The 19,129-nt window shown below is 36.0% G+C and overlaps 1 pseudogene across 2 annotated transcripts; it reads left to right on the forward strand.

Annotated features, from left to right (window-relative positions):
• Positions 1–2,387: 2,387 nt before the first annotated feature.
• Positions 2,388–18,475, forward strand: LOC114277509 (putative disease resistance protein RGA3 pseudogene; annotated as a pseudogene). 2 transcript variants are annotated; one of them, XR_014345553.1, is made up of 3 exons: positions 2,405–5,892; positions 18,046–18,102; positions 18,210–18,475. The product of XR_014345553.1 is annotated as a putative disease resistance protein RGA3 pseudogene, transcript variant X2 (transcript). The 2 variants fall into 2 exon arrangements; XR_014345552.1 differs by having other exon boundaries at positions 2,388–5,892; positions 18,046–18,475.
• Positions 18,476–19,129: the final 654 nt, after the last annotated feature.

Consider the following 19,129-nt stretch of genomic DNA (forward strand, 5'->3'; position numbering starts at 1 on the left):
GATAATATCATTTTTTTTTACACGACTAATAATTTTTTCTGATAAAAAGATGGCCACGTATTATATGAATTAAAATATTAAGAGAATTCGGTATAATTATGTCAAATTTCTAAAAATTAATTTATTTTCTTCAAATCTAAAAATGTATAATTTATTCATATTATTATTATTATTATTATTAATTTTGACTTGGTGGTTGAGTTTGACTATCATGGTAAAAATATAGTTATTTTTTTCTAAAAAAATTTTATAAATAATTTGACCCAAAAAAATAAAATTAACCAATAAGTCTTATTTTGCTCTCAAGATTACTATTGAGTCTTATCAAATATTATATAAAAGTCATATTTGTAATAAAATGTTTCCAAGAGATTCATTATTCTATAATGGTGTATCTTATCCCAGTTGTATCCTTCTCATTTAATATAAATAACAATTTTATAAATAATTTTAACTTAATTACAATTAAAATTTTTAATTGAAAATTTATTAATATTATATTAAAAAATCACAAATAATAATTAGATCGAAACAAGTGTTGTATAAAATGCATCATTTTATGTTATTTTAAATTTATTAATTTTTTTAGTATAAATAATCTAAAAAGGCTAAATTCTATTAAAATTATAAAGAGTTATGAAAAATAATACTATGAAAATTTTATATATTTCTCAATGCATGAGATAATTGATGAATCTTATACTTATGTTTTATTTATAAAAAAATTATTTAATTTCAACAATTACAAATATTTTTATTATAAAATTTTAAACAAATTAAAATTATTTACAAAATTTTTGGTTAATATTTTAATGAGAAAGATAAAAATAAAATAAAATATATTATTATGAGTAATTGAACTTTTTTTATAACAATTAAGAGAGAGAGAGAGAGAGAGAGAGAGACTTAGGTGGTGTTTGATAAAGTTGAAAATTGAAAATTGAAGACCGAAAATTAAGTATTAAAAACTAAAAGTTGAATTTTTTAAACTAAAAAGCTATTTAATAAAAATTTAAGTGATGAGTTAAAAATAAATTGTTTGATATGCATAAAATAAAATTTGAAATTTATTCTCTTCAAATTATATATTTTAATTTTTATATTGTGATAGTGGTGGAGGTGATAATATGATGGTGGTGGTAGTAGTGGAGGCGGTGTTGGTAGTGATAGTGGTAACGGTAGCTGTAGTGTGGTGATGACATGATAATAGTGGTAGTGGTGGTGGTGGTGGTGGCGGCGGCGGCGGCGACATGATGGTGGGGGTAGTGGCAGTGGCATGGTAGAAGTGGTATAGTGATGGATGGTGGTGGTAATTGTAATGGTGGTGGTAGTGAATTTATAATAATATATATCAATGTTTATGTTTCATTTTTATAAATTCAATCAGAATTAAATAAGTTTGATATGACTTAAAATTTACATAAGTTTGAACTTATATTTTATGAGATAGTTAAATTTTTAATAAATAAACTTAATTGATTATCACTTAATTAATTCAGTATTAATTGCTGAATCATACTATCAAATGCCCCTTATTTGTTAATATTAAAATTTGATATAACTCAATAGTAATATTTAAAACAAAAAATAACTTATTGATAATTTTTGCATTGTAGTTTATGATTTTTTAAAATTAATATCATAAATTTTAAAATTAAAAAATATAATTTTACTTAGATTAAAAATATTTATAAAATTATTATTCATATTAAATAAGAGATAAAATTGAAATAACAAATACCATTATCAAACAATGAACTTTTTAAAAATATTTTGTGAAAATTAGGATTTAGTTGTTCAGATAAAAACTTATCACTCTATTTGGTTTCAATTTTCAGAATTCATTTTTTAAAAAATTCTATTCTTTCATTTTCCATAATTTTTTTGGTTTTCACTGAATTTGTTTAATATTTTAAGCAATTTTTTTAAAAAATTTTAGGACACACCTAATATAAATACAGTTAAAAAATATAATATTTGTAATTTTTTTTTTTAAAAAAAACTCACTAAATACCAAAAATACAAAAAAATGAAAATTCAATACATTTTTTTTTTATATTTTTGTGTATTTATTAATTTTTAAAATATTTTTTCATAAATATTTTTCTATTTAGATACATCTAGGTAAGGCGTATCTTAAAAAATAAAAAAATTACTTAAAATTTTAAAAACATTAACTAAAAATGAAAAGTATGAATGACAAAAATATCAATTTCTAAAAAATTGAATTTAGAAAATTAAAACTAAATAAATTGTATAGGATTCAATAATAATCTTTAAGTGCAAAGTAAAATTTATTGGTTATTTTTTAGCCAAAAAAAAAATATAATAATAATAAAAGATAAAATAAAATAAAATAAAAAGGAAATAACAGCATTGCCTTTACTAATGTAATGTGAGGTGATATGAGATCTGTTGAATCGAGGGTTTCCATTTGATTGTCAAAGGTGCGAGTTTCAATTGTTGTCTCCTTGCATTTTCGATAGAGAGAGAGTTATGGCTCATATACTTCTTTCTGCCCTAGTGAACACAATCTTGAGTAACTTGAACTCTTTAGCCCTGCGAGAGCTTGGGATAGCACGGGGCCTGAAATCTGAGCTGGATAACCTCGAGAGCACGCTCAGTACCATTCAATCAGTCCTCCAAGATGCTGAGGCAAAGCAGAGGAAGAGCTTGGCTGTCAATAATTGGCTGAGAAAGCTCAAGGATGCAGCTTATGATGCCGACAATTTAATCGATGAGATCGTGACTGAAGGTCTGAGAAGAAAGTTGGATTCTCAACGAGGTTGCAAATCCAAAGTAAGTAGGATGACTAATTGTCTTTTATTTCGCTTAAAAATGGGGCATAAGATCATGGATATGAAGAATAAGTTAGATGCTATTGCAAGCGAGAGAAGTAAGTTTCATTTGAGGGAGATTGTTGTGGAAACTGAAGTTCATGAGGTGGAGAGAGGACAAACTTGTTCACTCGTTAATGAATCGGAAATTTATGGGAGAAATCATGAGAAAGAAGAGATAATTGAACTTTTGATCGGCAATTTAAGTTGCGATGATGATGTTTCTGTTTATGCTATTTGTGGTATGGGGGGACTTGGAAAGACTACACTTGCTCAATTGGTCTACAATGATGGAAGGGTAAAGAGGCACTTTGAGTTGCGTATTTGGGTTTGCGTCTCTGATGATTTCAATGTGGAGAGACTAATAAGAGCAATCCTAGAGTCCGTACAAGGCCATGGATGTAATATCTCAAACTTGGATCCACTTTTGCTTCGCCTCCAGGAAAAATTGGGCGGTAGGAGATTTTTACTTGTCTTGGACGATGTTTGGAATGAGTGCCATGAGAAATGGGATGGGCTAAAACAGGCTCTGAGGTGTGGAGCTAAAGGCAGTATTATTATAGTAACTACAAGGATTCAGAAAGTTGCTCTTATTATGGCTACAATACTTCCTATACACCACTTGGCTTATTTGTCGGAGGATCATTCTTGGTCCTTATTTAAGCTACGTGCTTTTGGCAACAGAGGAAGGGAATTGGAATTGGAATTGATTGGGAAGGATATTGTGAAAAAATGTGGAGGATTACCCTTAGCAATAAAGGCTTTAGGAAGCCTTATGCAATTTAAACGCAGTGAAAGTGAGTGGTTATCTGTGAAGGAGAGTAAAATTTTGGATTTATCAGATGGTGGAAATGCTATCTTACCTGCTTTGAGATTGAGTTATGAAGCTTTACCTCCACATTTGAGGCAATGTTTTGCTTATTGTTGCATATTCCCCAAAGACTATACAATGAAGAAAGACGTGTTGATAGAGATGTGGATGGCGAATGGTTTTATTCCATCTAGAGGACAAACAACTTTGTATGATATGGGCCATCAGATTTTTGATCAATTAGTTTGGAGGTCTTTCTTACAAGATGTGACGGAAGAGCAAGGTGAAACAACATGTAAAATGCATGATCTTATGCATGATCTTGCGGAATCTATTATGAGACACGAATGTTTTATCATGGACTCTCGTAAGGGGCTGAAACTACCAAAAAAGGTTCGTCACTTGTCTTTTAATGTAAGTTCAACACCGATGATTCATTGTAATGAGGTTATGTTTAAAGTTCCATCTTTGCGATCTTGCATTTTACTTTCAAACCAATATTCTTACAAGGACAATGATTTTTCTTGGATTTCAAAACAGAAGTATCTTAGGTTGTTAGATTTGAGTGGCAAAATTGATGAGAAGGTAGCAGTGTCAATTTCCAATTTCAAGCATCTTAGGTTCCTCAACATGTCATACTCTTACATAAAAATCCTACCAGAATCAATTAGTGGTCTCCAACACCTGCAAACATTGAAACTAAATTATTGTGAAGAGCTTTGTAAGTTGCCCAAACGCTTGAAGTATATGAGAAATCTCACATGCCTAGACATCAAAGGGTGTGACTCCCTGACTTCTATGCCTGCTAATATGGGACAATTAACTTGTCTGCAAAGACTAAGCATATTCATTGTGGGCCAAGATGAGGGTTACCAAATTAGCGAGCTGAAGGAATTAAATCTTGGGGGAGAGTTGAGCATAAAGGAGCTTGAAAATGTAAGAAATTCAGAAGATGCAAAAAGGGCCAATTTGAAGAGAAAACTTGATCTCATTTCTTTGAATTTATGTTGGAGCGATAGCAACAAAGAAAGCATACCAAAGAATGTTGAAGAAATTCTTGAGAATCTCCGACCTAATTCGAACCTGAAGAAGTTGAGCATAAGTTTCTACCAAGGTTCAAGGTTTCCAAACTGGATGTCAGGTTTGGTTCTTAAAAATGTGGTTGAGATCTCTCTAGAATCTTGTAGATGTGAACGTCTTCCGCCTCTTGGGAAACTAACCTCCCTAAAAATTCTCAAGATCTGTTCCATGGATTCTCTCAAGTACTTTAATCATGAGAGTTATGGAGATGGGGAAGATTCATTTCCTGCATTGGAGATTCTCAGCTTGAATGTAATGCCAAGTTTGGAGAAATGGACAATTGTGGATAGAAAAGAAATTTTTCCTTGCCTACGAAATTTACATATAGAGGCATGTCCCAAGTTGACTGAATTTCCTTTCCTTCGAACACTCGAGATATTAACAATTTGGGAAGGAAGCAATGAAAGGTTAATTAGGTCAGTGATAAATGTCACTTCGCTTTCCGATCTTGAGATACTTGGCTCTGAGTTGAAGATTCTTCCAGATGAACTGTTTCAGAGTCACAAGGACTTGGAGTCACTACGGCTAATTTCTCTGTACAATCTCAAGACTCTGCCAAATCAGCTGGATTGTCTATCTTCTCTAAAGCTGTTAAACCTTGATTATTGTCCTCAACTTGAAAATTTGTCAGGACTCAAAAACTTAAACCATTTGGAGACGCTGTATATAAGTGAATGTGACAGTCTTACTTCTCTTCCAGTGCAAGGATTGCAAGGCTTAACTTCACTTAGATCCTTAAGTATTCAAAATTGTAAGAAACTGTATTTATCTGACGGAATGCGATATCTGACTGTACTCCGGGACTTGCTTATCAATGGATGTCCAGAGATACATGATTTTCCGATGGATATGCAACATTTGAGTGCTCTCCGAGACTTGGAGATATGGAATTGTCAAGGACTACTTTATCTACCAAACTGGCTAGGAAGCCTCTGGTCATTATCATACTTGGAGATTGAGAATTGCCATAATCTGAAGTGTTTGCCATGTGAGCTGCGGGGTCTAAAGACTCTGAAAAGGATCAAAATTGGAGGATGTCCACATTTGGAGCGCCGGTGCAAGAAAGAGACTGGTGAAGATTGGTTGAAGATAGTTCACATTCCCATTATTGAGATCAATGGTGAACTAGTACAGTCCTTGGATTGTTAATGAGCTATTTTGAAGGTATGCATTTTAGTAGCTTTCACTTATTGTCTTAACCTGATGATTTTGGAGTTTTTAAAAATAATTTTTTGCGTTTTCAATTCGTATTTTTATATTTTTAATAATTTTTAAAAATATTTTAATTAATTTTTTTTTAAAAATTTGTAGATCAATTTAATTTTAATTTATAGCATATATAAAAGAATGAAAGCTGCTTGAATCTAACACTAAATGCCAAAATAATGTTCAATTACAAAATTGCCCTCCATTTTGTATTTTGTTTAATAATATACTATAAACTGTATTAAAACATATATTTATTGCATCTTATCAAGTGTGTCGGGGCATTTGTTAGCATGATTATTTCTTTATTTTTTAATTTGGATAAAATCAAAATTAATTTATTGTCTACGGTTAAAAAAATTGTAATCAAATTAAATCATTAAAATTATTGAACCAATCGGACCCAAATTATTTGAACACAATTCAGTTCGATTTGGAACTACGTTTTTAGATAATCTATTACTAAAAAAAATCATATAACATTATTAAAAAAATTTAACTTATCATAAATTTGACAAATAATAATATGCCCATCACACAAACTACTGTTATAATATTCAATAATTAAGCAAAAACATAATATTAAACAAACATTGTTTAACATTAAAAAAAACTTAATATTTAGCAAATAAACATACTATGATTTAAGTTAATAGTAATACTACGAATCCAGAAATTACCTAGAATTATTATATATTCTATATATGAATTCCACACTACACAAATTTAATTTTCACTACACAACCACCCATTCAAAAAAATCTAAGTTTCCAGACTTATTGTCAAATCCATTATTTGTTGAAATTAATCCTTTAGGTTCAAATAGATCATTATCTTATAAATTTTTTCTTTTTTGTCAATCGGCCCTTACTTTTTATCCTTTTCCTTTGTGTTCATTAATGACCAAATAATTGAATCTCTTATAGCAGTGACTATCCCATTTCAGTTTTCTGTTTGGTTTTGCCATTCTTTTTTGATCATTAATTTTATAAAAATTAATTTTACTAATTTTAGCTTTTATGAGTACTTCACCATGTATAAGATGATTTCTAATTATAATAATCTCCTAATTTTGCTCATCAAATTTCACTCTCAATGATATGGAATTAGGAATGCTAAATATAAGAAAGAGAGAGAAGGGTGTGGAATCGCTTCACATAGGGGGTGGGCCATGTCATTGAGGGTGGAATTATGAGGGTAAAATTAGAAAAATGTAACACCACTTATCCAATTATTTCATATTTCAGTCAATATCATCAATTTTATTGAGTATTTTATTAACACAAGAGGTACGTGTCATTTTTTTTTAATTTGAAAAATTCAATATTATATATATTTTTTGAAAAATTCAAAAATATTTAGTAGATTAATTTGTTATTCCGTAAAATAATTTTTTCACAATATTATAAAAGAAATTATATTCAATTATTAATGTACTCAAATTAATTCAGTATTTCTTATACACATACTTTGATTGTATTAATTCTATAACTATTGTATAAAAGAATGTAAGTTAGCAGGTGAAATGAATCTAACGTTGTGTAATCTAATTGATCCTTATTGTGCTAATACAATGTCTGTAACGCTCTCAAAATAAGACTTAGAACAATCATTCATAAGATTCATAAACAATAAAAGAAACATTATATATACATTCGTCAGAGTGTTCGTTACAAAAGATGTTATATGTGAACAACAAGATAGATGTTCTACAGGCTTACACCTTTCCAAATAACTACTTGGTTACAATAAAAAGAAAAGTCCTAACTCTTTTACATATTAAGCCATTGGCTTCAATTACATGTAACACAAAAAGGTAACAACAAAAATAAGCCTTCAGCCTCTAAACCTCCCAAGTTACGTCATTGGAGACGACATATCACCTGTACCTGAAAATGGTGTCCTAAGAAAGATGAGCCAAAGCCCAGTAGAGATATGCTAAACAGAATATGAGAATTAACTAAAACAATAGTATCTGACAAATGTTTAACACTTAATAAACCATATACATCATCTTTGTAACAAATCAACGTTACACTACATACAATTCTCTTTCCATTATGTATCAAAATCAATTCATTGACATAGTCCAATGTTATCCAAACCGTTTAAACAGAATGAGACTACAACTCATACATCAACACTTCAATAACAAACATTATTCAACACTTCTATTCACCTACCAGTTTACGGAACTACGTCCGAGGGAACCGGCACCCAAATATATAAAAGATTTCGGGACTTGCACCTTGGACACTTTGGCCAACTTAATTATCCATGGAGTCCAACTCCTATCTTCTCCCAAACAATAGAGTACATCCCCTATCTCCTCCCAAACAATATACATATACAATGTATTTAAACACATAGTCATATACAATGACCCAACAATTCACATTTTCAATGTGTTAATCTCACTGTCACATTCAATGACATAAACCAATTGATTAGCTTCAATTTCCCTAATCATCATACAGTGTCTACAACAATTAAGACTATCCTCCACCAATAGTCCAAAATAGTTATTTCTAAACAGATAAATAAATCTATCAAACAGATAATTTATTACATTTTCCATCGGTGAATGGTTCGTCAACCTAACTACACCATTCAATCACAATTTCCCCTAATTTCAAGGTTTTCAACCCAATTTCATATTCTCACAATTTACCAAATTAATTATTTTAACTCAATTAGGGCATTTTCCCTCTTTTCTCAAACTTCAACCCTAAGGCTCAATTTCATCAATTTTACACCAATAATCCCATTTTTCAAGGTCTCACATACACATGGAGCTCAACAATTGAAAACCCCTCTTTTATGCATTTCAAATTTAAAACCCTACCTTTCCAAATTTCCATAATTTCACTATGTAATCAAAATGACTAAAATTTATGTCGAAGCTCATAAGATGAGTAGTTTATCCCTACCTCAAATGGAGAAGCTCAAAGGAGAAGAAGAGTGAAACCCAAGATGCTCCAAATCCACAAATTTTTGGATCAAAGGTAAGCCCAAGCCAAGCTTTAACTTTCTTACAAAAGGACTAGGGTAGAAAACTCCTAGAACATGTAGTATTCGTAGAGAGAGAGGGTGTGTACAAACAGAGGCTGCTGATTTTAGGGTTTAGAGTGAAAAATGAGATGAAAAGATGAAGTGTAAACTCGCTGCTGTGAACTGATATATACAGGGCTTGCTCGAGCGAAGGAGTGGTCGCTCGAGCGACCAGACACAAAAGAACCTCGCTCGAGCGCAAGAAGCGTCGCTCAAGTGAACAGTGCAAAGCTTCAGGTCTGCAACGTAGAAGCACGCTCGAGCGCAAGAGTTCTTGCTCGAGCGAAGAAATACAAAACATAGAGCGAGCTCGCTCGAGCGCAAGAAAGCTCGCTCGAGCGAAGAATACCAATATTCAGGTCTAAAAGAGATGCAGACACTCGCTCGAGCGCAATACTTCTCAATCGAGCGAAGAGACACAAGACACACGGCTCGCTCGAGCGCAAGAAAGCTCGCTCGAGCGGAAGCTGCATCTGAAAAAGAAACTTAAAGACCCACAATACTCGCTGGAGCGCACAAACCCTTGCTCGAGCAAAGATGCAAACACCCAAGGCTCGCTCGAGCGCAAAAAGGCTCGCTCGAGCGAAGAGGCCAAAACCTAGGCAGCACCTTTTTGTTGTAACTCACAACCAACCTGTTCCAAACTCACCCAACACATCCCAAAATTCAAATACAAAGAATTAAAGGATGGGAACGAGATACAGACAACAACATACAACGACAGAACTCGAGTCCGGAACACTATAAGTAATGGGGAAAAACCAGGATCGCTATAACCTCCCCTCCTTAAAGAATTTCGTCCCCAAAATTCAATTCAAGTTACAAAATCAAGCTTACCTCAATTTTCAATATGATTACAATATACCACTTACCGACATGATCCATTACCGATCATTCCATCTCTCATGGAGAGAACCACCTTACAAAATGTAGGTTATTATGCATTATCAACATGTATTCTTTCAAAATTTCATTAAGCTCAACACATATATCTTGTGCTTCCCAAAACATATTCAATGTTTTCAACAAGTTTATATTTTCGAAACTCAAATAACATATGCAATGTTCAAATCCAACTCATGTTTCCGAAACATACTCAACATTCATGCTACTTTCATAATCTCAAAACACATACAATGTTTTACAACCCAAAACATATACAATGTTTTTATAGTTCATTAACAAAACATAATTTTCCACATAAACTCAAATACCCACAAATAGGTCTGGATATTTCTCTCGGACCTCCAATGCACGTTCTCAAGCAGCTTCTTCAACTCCGTGATGTTTCCACAATACCTTGACTAAGGGAATCGTCTTGCCTCGCAAGACTTGGTCCCGTCTATCCAAGACTCGTACTGGTCTCTTCTCATACGAGGCATCCTCATCAACCTCTAAGTCTGTCCAATCTAATACATGTGATGGATCCGGCTCATATTTTCGAAGCATATTAACATGAAACACGTCATGCACTCTGGACAGTTGCGGCGGCAAAGCTAAACGGTAAGCAACCTCACCAATTCTCTCAAGGATCTCGAAAGGGCCAACAAATCGATGGGACAACTTCCCACACTTCCCAAACCTCATCAAACCCGCCTAGGTGATACTTTTAGAAAGATTTGGTCACCCACCTCAAATGCCAAAGGCCTCCTCCAACTGTCGGCATAACTCTTTTGGCGACTTTGGGCTGTAACCAACCTCTTACGGATAAGTTCAACTTTTTTCGTCGTTTCCCGCACCAACTCTGGGCCCAACAAAGGTGCATCACCAACCTCGGCCCAACATACAGGGGATCTACGCGGTCAGCTATATAAGGCCTCAAATGGTGCCATACCAATACTCGATTAGAAACTGTTGTTGTAGGCAAACTCTACTAAGGGTACGTGTCTCTCTCACGACCCCTTAAAGTCAAGGACACAGCCTCGAAGCATGTCTTCAAGGATCTGAATAGTACGCTCGGACTACCCGTCAGTTTGAGGATGGTAAACCATGCTAAAAGTCAATCTAGTGCCCAAGGCACTTTGCAAACTCTGCCACAATCTAACAGTAAAATGCGAATCTCTATCTGAGACAATCGACACTGGGACCCCGTGCAACCTCACTATCTCCCGAATATACAAGTCGGCAAGATGATTCACTGAATCCCTCACGCACATAGGAATAAAGTGGACTGACTTAGTCAATCGGTCAACTACCACCCAAATGGCGTCATTACCCCGTTGAGTCCTCGGGAGACCCACGACAAAATCCATCGTGACGTGCTCCCATTTCCACTCGGCTATAGGCAAGGGCTATAACAAACCCGTTGGCCTCTGATACTCGGCCTTCACTTGTTGACAAGTAAGGCACTTTGACACAAACACCGCCACATCCTTCTTCATACCCCTCTACCAAAATTGGCGACTCAGATCATAATACATCTTAGTGCCTCCCGGATGCATTGCAAGGCGTGAATAGTGAAACTCTCGGAGTACTTCATCTCGGCAAGACTCCGGCACAAACAAGCGGTCTCGGTACCCTACACTCAGGTCGGGATACACAGTTAAACCCTTCTCTACCTTCCCACTAGAGATCTTCTCTCGGAGGGATTCTACCTCAAAGTCTCCCCGCTGTGCCTCCAACACTCGATTCACAAGCGTAGGCTGTGCAACTACAGAAAATGACGCCGCAGACTCAACAGACTCACCCAGACGCAAGTCAAACTCACCAAGAGCACCCAACATCTCCCACTTTCGGATAGCAATACAAGCTACATCACCGATAGACTTCCTACTTAGGGCATCAGCCACAACATTGGCCTTTCCCGGATGATAATGCAACTCGAAGTCATAATCCTCTATAAACTCCATCCATCTCCTCTGCCTCAAGTTCAAGTCCTTCTGCATAAACAAATACTTCAGACTCTTATGATTCGAGAACACCTCGAATTTCTCACCGTACAGATAGTGCCTCCAAATCTTCAAGGCAAAAATCACAATTGCTAACTCTAGGTCATGAGTAGGGTAGTTCCTTTCATGTGTTTTCAACTGAAGTGAGCCATAGGCTACTACTTTCCTCCCTTGAATTAACACACAACCCAAACCCTCTCATGAGGCATCACAATACACTGCATATCCCAAATCCCTTTCCGGAATAATCAGAACTGAAGCGGTGGTAAGTCTAACTTTAAGCTCTTGGAACGACTTTTCACAAGTCTCTACACAAATTTGACCCCTTTTCGCGTCAATCTAGTCAAAGGCGAAGCTAGCCTGGAGAAATCCTTCACAAACCAACGGTAATACCCGGCCAACCCCAAGAAACTACGGATCTCAAAGACACTCTTAAGCTGTGCCCAATCCTGCACTGCCTATATCTTGGATGAATCAATAGATAGCCTTTCCCCGGATACCACGTAGCCTAAGAACTTAACCTCTCTTAGCCAGAGCCTACACTTTCCAAACTTAGCATACAACTTATGGGCTCTAAGCAATTCAAGCACCACTCGCAAGTATTTCTTGTGCTCCTCCTTGGAAGGTGAATAAATCAGAATGTCGTCCACAAAAACGACCACAAAGCGATCTAAAAACTTCCGGAAGATCTGGTTCATCAAGTCCATAAACACAGCCGGTGCATTAGTGAGCCCAAAAGACATCACCAGAAACTCATAATGGCCATACCGTGTATGGAATGCCGTCTTCGAGATATCCTCTTCCCTGACCCTCAACTAGTGGTAACCCGATCTCAAGTCTGTCTTAGAGAAACAACGTGGTCCTTTCAACTGATCAAACAAATCATCTATACGAGGCATAGGGTATTTATTCTTAACCGTAGCTCGATTAAGTTTTCGGTAATCGATGTAAAGTCTCAAAGCCCCATCTTTCTTTTTAGCAAAAAGGGTCGGTGTTCCCCACAGTGAAGTACTAGGGCGAATAAAGCCCTTATCTAGCAACTCCTGGAGTTGAATCTTCAACTCACTCAGCTCGGCTGGAGCAAAACGATATGGTGCCATGGAGATCGGTATCGTGGTAGACACTAAGTCAATAGAGAATTCGATCTCTCGATGGGGTGGTAAACTAACAAGATCCTCGGAAAAGACGTCCGAGTACTCACAAACCACTCTTGGCAACTCAGTCCGGGTCTCATCGCAGTCACTACTCATATAGCTAATGAGAAGACAACTAAGCTCACTCTGCCCTCGCGGATCATACACCGGTGGTAAAACCCTACCAACCCGATCTCCCAAGAAATGAAAACAATTTCCACTCAAGGTACATACAGTAACCCTCTAATAGTAGCAATCTACAATAGCCCGGTATGACAATAACCAGTCCATACCCAAAATCACATCAAACCCAGACATATCCATCAACACAAAAGAAAAGGGAAGCCAACGATCAGCGACCTCTATATCACAAACCCGACACCCCTGTTTCAAAATCAACTCACCCCCAACAGGTGACACAACACAAATAGGAGATGCTAACTGTGCCAACTCCAATCCCAAAACAGATACAAATGCAGAAGATATAAACGAATGGGATGTACCCGTATCAATTAACACATTAGCAACCGAGTTGCAAAATAAGAAGGTACCTCTCACTACTGATGGAGTAGGTACAAAATCCGGTGCTGTAATAGCATATATGCGCCGTGTAGGCCTTTGATCCACCTGCTCACCTCTCAAAGCATAAGACTGCTGCACAGACTAAGCTGAAGAGGCTCCCTGATTGGCCCTCGAGGCCTGAACTGACTGTGCTGGCTGGTGACTCTGTGTCTGCCTCGAACCAGATGCACCAGGCGTGCCACCTAGCTGTGGGCAAAACCTCTTCAGGTGCCCTGCCTGCCCACACTGATAACAAGCGAGAGGCTGGCCTCTGTCCTGACTCTGGCCCTGTGAATGGGCCGAAGATGATGCTGCTTGCTGCTCTCCTCCTCTCTGCGGGCAAGCTGGAGACTTGTGGCCCAGCTAACCACATTTAAAACAGGTAATGTCTCCTTGACCGCCTCTCCCAGAACTCGAACTCGGTACTGGAAATGTAGATCTAGAATGTGCTCCCTGGGACTGTTGAGGGTTAGAACCCCTCTACCTCTTGTCGTCCCCTTGGCCATCCTGACTCCTCCTAGAGCCCCTCATCCTCTCTTCCTCAGCATGCATAATAGTCTCAAGATGGGCAGCAGCCTCCACTAGACGCCCATACTCCCTAATCATGGACCCGACCACTCGAAACATGAGTCCGGTCCTCAACTTCTTCTCGAACTCCAGACACCAACGCTCCTCAGTTACCACTAACTCTGGTGCAAACCTCAATAAGCTAGTAAAAGTGGTTTCAAACTCTGCCATAGGCGTGTTCAGTTGCTTGAGCTGACAAAACTGGCCTTTCAACTTCTTCCTAACAGTGGGAGGCAAGAACTTTTCCTGAAAGGCATCAACAAAGGCCTCCCAAGTCCCTCCAATTCGCCCTCGGACAAACTTCCACCACTGACCTGCGTTTCCCTTCAGCTGGAAGGACGCCAAGGTCACTCGCAAACCCCCGTCTTCGATGTCAAGCATCTCAAACGTCTTCATCATCTGCTTTAGCCACTCATCAGCCTTCAGTGGCTCTTTAGGATCCCCCAAAAACTCATCCAGATTTGATCGGAAGAACTCCCGCTTCAGAAAAGACGGCCTTGCCTCAGCTACTTAGGCCTGGACTTGATTCTCAGCTTAGAGAATGTCCATAGACTCCCTCAATGCTCCGGCCATTTCACGGGCTAAGGCACCCATGGCCTGCTGACCTACTGGCTCAGCCATGTTGGCTTGACCAACTCCCTTCTCCTGTGCCGAAATCTCATCTGGTATAAGAACTTCCTGCCTCTTAGGCCTACCACGCCTACCACCACGTCCTCGTTCTGACATCTTCATAAATGTAACAAAGACATTAGCACATTCATAAATGTGCTGAAGCTATTTTACTCGCGTCCTAATACGATAGACAACCGTAATTCACTCCACATAAGCACATAATCACATAAGTACTTATGAATTTCATTTCCGGATAATGACCGTCCCGTGGCGTTGCTAGAGTTCCAGCTAGAAACGACAGTAATCAAGTGCCTTTCTAACAGGACTCCCAGAAACCCAAGGACTCGATTAACATCCTAGAAACTAAATCTCATGCCCATTTAGTCAAATAAACATGTTATCACATAAGGACATAACATTACACTTAAGTCTCTAACAAGCGAGACAAACTCATTGTGGCACTAATCATTTCTCACGTATCCAAAGTATTCAAACCCGGTACGCTCTAATACCAAGTTGTAACGTCCTCAAAATAAGACTTAGAACAATCATTCATAAGATCGATAAACGATAAAAGAAACATTATATATACATTCGTCAGAGTGTTCATTATAAAAGATGTTATATGTAAACGACAAGATAGATGCCCTACAGGCGTAAACCTTTCCAAATAACTACTTGGTTACAACAAAAAGAAGAGTCCTAACACTTTTACATATTAAGCCCTTGGCTTGAATTACATGTAACACAAAAAGGTAACAACAAAAATAAGCCTTCAACCTCTAAACCTCCCAAGCTACGTCCTTGGAGGCGGCATATCACATGTACCTGAAAATGGTATCCCAAGAAAGATGAGCCAAAGCCCAGTAGAGATATGCTAAACAGAATATGAGAATTAACTAAAACAATAGCATCTGACAAATGTTTAACACTTAATAAACCATATACATCATCTTTGTAACAAATCAACGTTACACTACATACAATTCTCTTTTCATTATGTATTCAAATCAATTCATTGACAATAGTCCAATGTTATCCAAACCGTTTAAACAAAACGAGACTACAACTCATATATCAATACTTCAATAGCAAACATTATTCAACACTTCCATTCACATGCCATTTTATGGAACTATGTCTGAGGGAATCGGCACCCAAATATATAAAAGATTTCGGGACTTGCACCCTGGATACTCTGGCCAACTTAATTATCCATGGAGTCCATCTCCTATCTCCTCCCAAACAATAGAGTACATCCCCTATCTCCTCCCAAGTAATATACATATACAATGTATTTAAACACATAGTCATATACAATGACCTAACAATTCACATATTCAATGTATTAATCCCACCGTCACATTCAATGACATAAACCAATTGATTAGTTTCAATTTCCCTAATCATCATGCAGTGTCTACAACAATCAAGACTATCTTCCACCGATAGCCCAAAACAGTTATTTCTAAACAGATAAATAAATCTATCAAACAGATAATTTATTACATTTTCCATCGGTGAGTGGTTCGTCAACCCAACTACACCATTCAATCACAATTTTCCCAAATTTCAAGGTTTTCAACCCAATTTCATATTCTCACAATTTACCAAATTAATTATACAAATTAATTATTTTAACTCAATTAGGGCATTTTTCCTCTTTTCTCAAACTTCAACCCTAAGATTCAATGTCATCAATTTTACACTAATAACCCCATTTTCCAAGGTCTCACATACACATGGAGCTCAACAATTGAAAATCCCTCTTTTATACATTTCAAATTTAAAACCCTAGCTTTCCAAATTTCCATAGTTTCACCATTTAATCAAAATGACTAAAATTTATGTCGAAGCTCATAAGCTGAGTAGTTTATCCCTACCTCAAATGGAGAAGCTCAAAGGAGAAGAAGAGTGAAACCTAAGATGCTCCAAATCCACAAATTTTTGGATCAAAGGGAAGCCCAAGCCAAGCTCCAACTTTCTTACAAAGGGATTAGGGTAGAAAACTCCTAGAACATGTAGTATTCGTAGAGAGAGAGGGTGTGTAGAGAGAGAGGCTGTCGATTTTAGGGTTTAGAGTGAAAAAGGGGATGAAAAGGTGAAATGTAAACTCGCTGCTGTGAACTGATATATACAGGGCTCGCTCGAGCAAAATAGTGGTCGCTCGAGCGACCAGACACAAAAGAACCTCGCTCGAGCGCAAGAAGCGCCACTCGAGCGAACAATGCAAAGCTTCAGGTCTGCAACGCAGAAGCACGCTCGAGCGCAAGAGTTCTCGCTCGAGCGAAGAAACACAAAATATAGAGCTTGCTCGCGTAAGCGTAAGAATGCTCGCGTGAGTGCAAAAAAGCTCGCTCGAGCGAAGAATAACAACATTCAGGTCTAAAAGAGATGCAGACGCACGCTCGAGCGCAATACTTCTCACTCGAGCGAAGAGACACAAGACACACGGCTCACTCGAGCGCAAGAAAGCTCGCTCGAGCGGAAGCTGCGTCTGAAAAAGAAACTTGAAGACCCACAACACTTGCTCGAGCGCACAAACCCTCGCTCAAGCGAAGATGCAAACACCCAAGGCTCGCTTGAGCACAAAAAGCCTCGCTCGAGCAAAGAGGCCAAAACCTGGGTAGCAACCTTTTGTTCTAACTCACAACCAACCTGTTCCAAACTCATCCAACACATCCCAAAACTCAAATACAAAAAATTAAAGGTTGGAAACGAGATACAGACAACAACATACAACGACAGAACTCGAGTCCGGAACACTATAAGTAATGGGAAAAAATCGGGATCGTTATAATGTCATTTGAACCAAAACAATCTCCATTGCACCGTTTCTTGCACACTATTTGAAGAAAAGTTCAAATAAATACATACATGTGCTAGAAAAAGATATTGCAGCTCACAATCCATGATGTGGTGGAAGAAGTTGTTTTTTATTGTGATTATCAAAAAACTGGTAGAATTCATCAATAAAATCATTAAAAAGTTCAATTAATTGGATATTGATAATTATATAATTGAGTATTAATTATGTGAAAAAAAAGAGTCTATTATCAAATTTATACTGATTATTTAATTTTAAAAAAATCAATATCATCTAATCATGTGACTATGAATGCTCAATTAATTTCATTTTTTTATTAATGATGTAACAACTCTTACAAAATTAACTATTTACATCACAATTAAACTTCCCAAACAGAGCTCTTATTGACCTTTTATTGCAACAGTTATATGATTGTTTTTCGCTTACTCTATTTGGGAGTGCCTAATGTGTTTTCCCATTGTCCCTCCAGGTGGTTAACATGAGAGGAAGCTACAAATCCACTTCTCACTCAACAAAAAAAAATTTCGATGAGCCTTTGGCTTGCTAAAAATTTTAAATTGCTTTCTATTTGATTTTATGTATTCTGATTTGAATTGAAAGTTAATGTGTTTTTTTTTTTCTTTTGTTTTTGTAGTGTTTTTGCAGTGTTCTGCTTTTGATAAATCATGGATAATGTGCCAGCTATGTGATAAAATTATCCAAAAAACACATTTACTATTTCCGAACAAAGCAAAGTTATTATAGTAATAGTAAATTAAACTTGAGAATAGAATGATCATTTTATTTCAATTGTATTTTATTGAACCAAAAACTACTTAGGAGTTGGATCCTACCAAATTTTTATTCCATAATGTATTTTTTCATTTTTCCCTTATGATAATATTTTCTTATTAATTTTATTCCCTTGATTTTTTTAAACATGTATTCTATGCGGTTTGTGACAACTTTTTTCACTCATGTCATATCCGCACTTAGAAGTAACATTACTGATAACGCTATCCAATATTTGATTGCATATTTCATGTTCTATATGATTTTTCTTCATTTTCGTACTTGCTTTTTAATTGAAAATAAAAATGGTCTATATACTATAATCTTTCAAAGTACAATTGATTATTATTATTACTTTTGAACATATTAAGATATTCTCTAATTGAATTTTGAAAATTTAAATTATTAGATGACATTTTTAAAAAAATTGTCCCAATATGACATTTTTAATCATATTACATCATTTGCCTATATTTTTAGAAACTAAAATTTTAAAAGCACATATATAAATAGATGAAATAAGAATACTATAATTGACATAATGTATCGTATGAAAAGATTAGATTATTTTTTAAGAGGAACAATACCTTTAATAGTTGCTATATATAAACTTGATTAATTGACAGATTCAATGCTTTGAACACCTTGATATGCAGAATAATATTAGCAACTGTATAATTAGGAATGCAACTGTGTATTTTCACATATGAAGTTAACTTAAAAAAAACAAGTATATTTTAAAAGTAAAATATGTGTACAAAATTTAAAAAAAAAAAATTCAT

The sequence above is a fragment of the Camellia sinensis genome, chromosome 1 (genome assembly GCF_055761805.1).
Source record: "Camellia sinensis isolate YWXY chromosome 1, ASM5576180v1, whole genome shotgun sequence".
In the NCBI taxonomy this organism is placed as follows: Eukaryota; Viridiplantae; Streptophyta; class Magnoliopsida; order Ericales; family Theaceae; genus Camellia; species Camellia sinensis.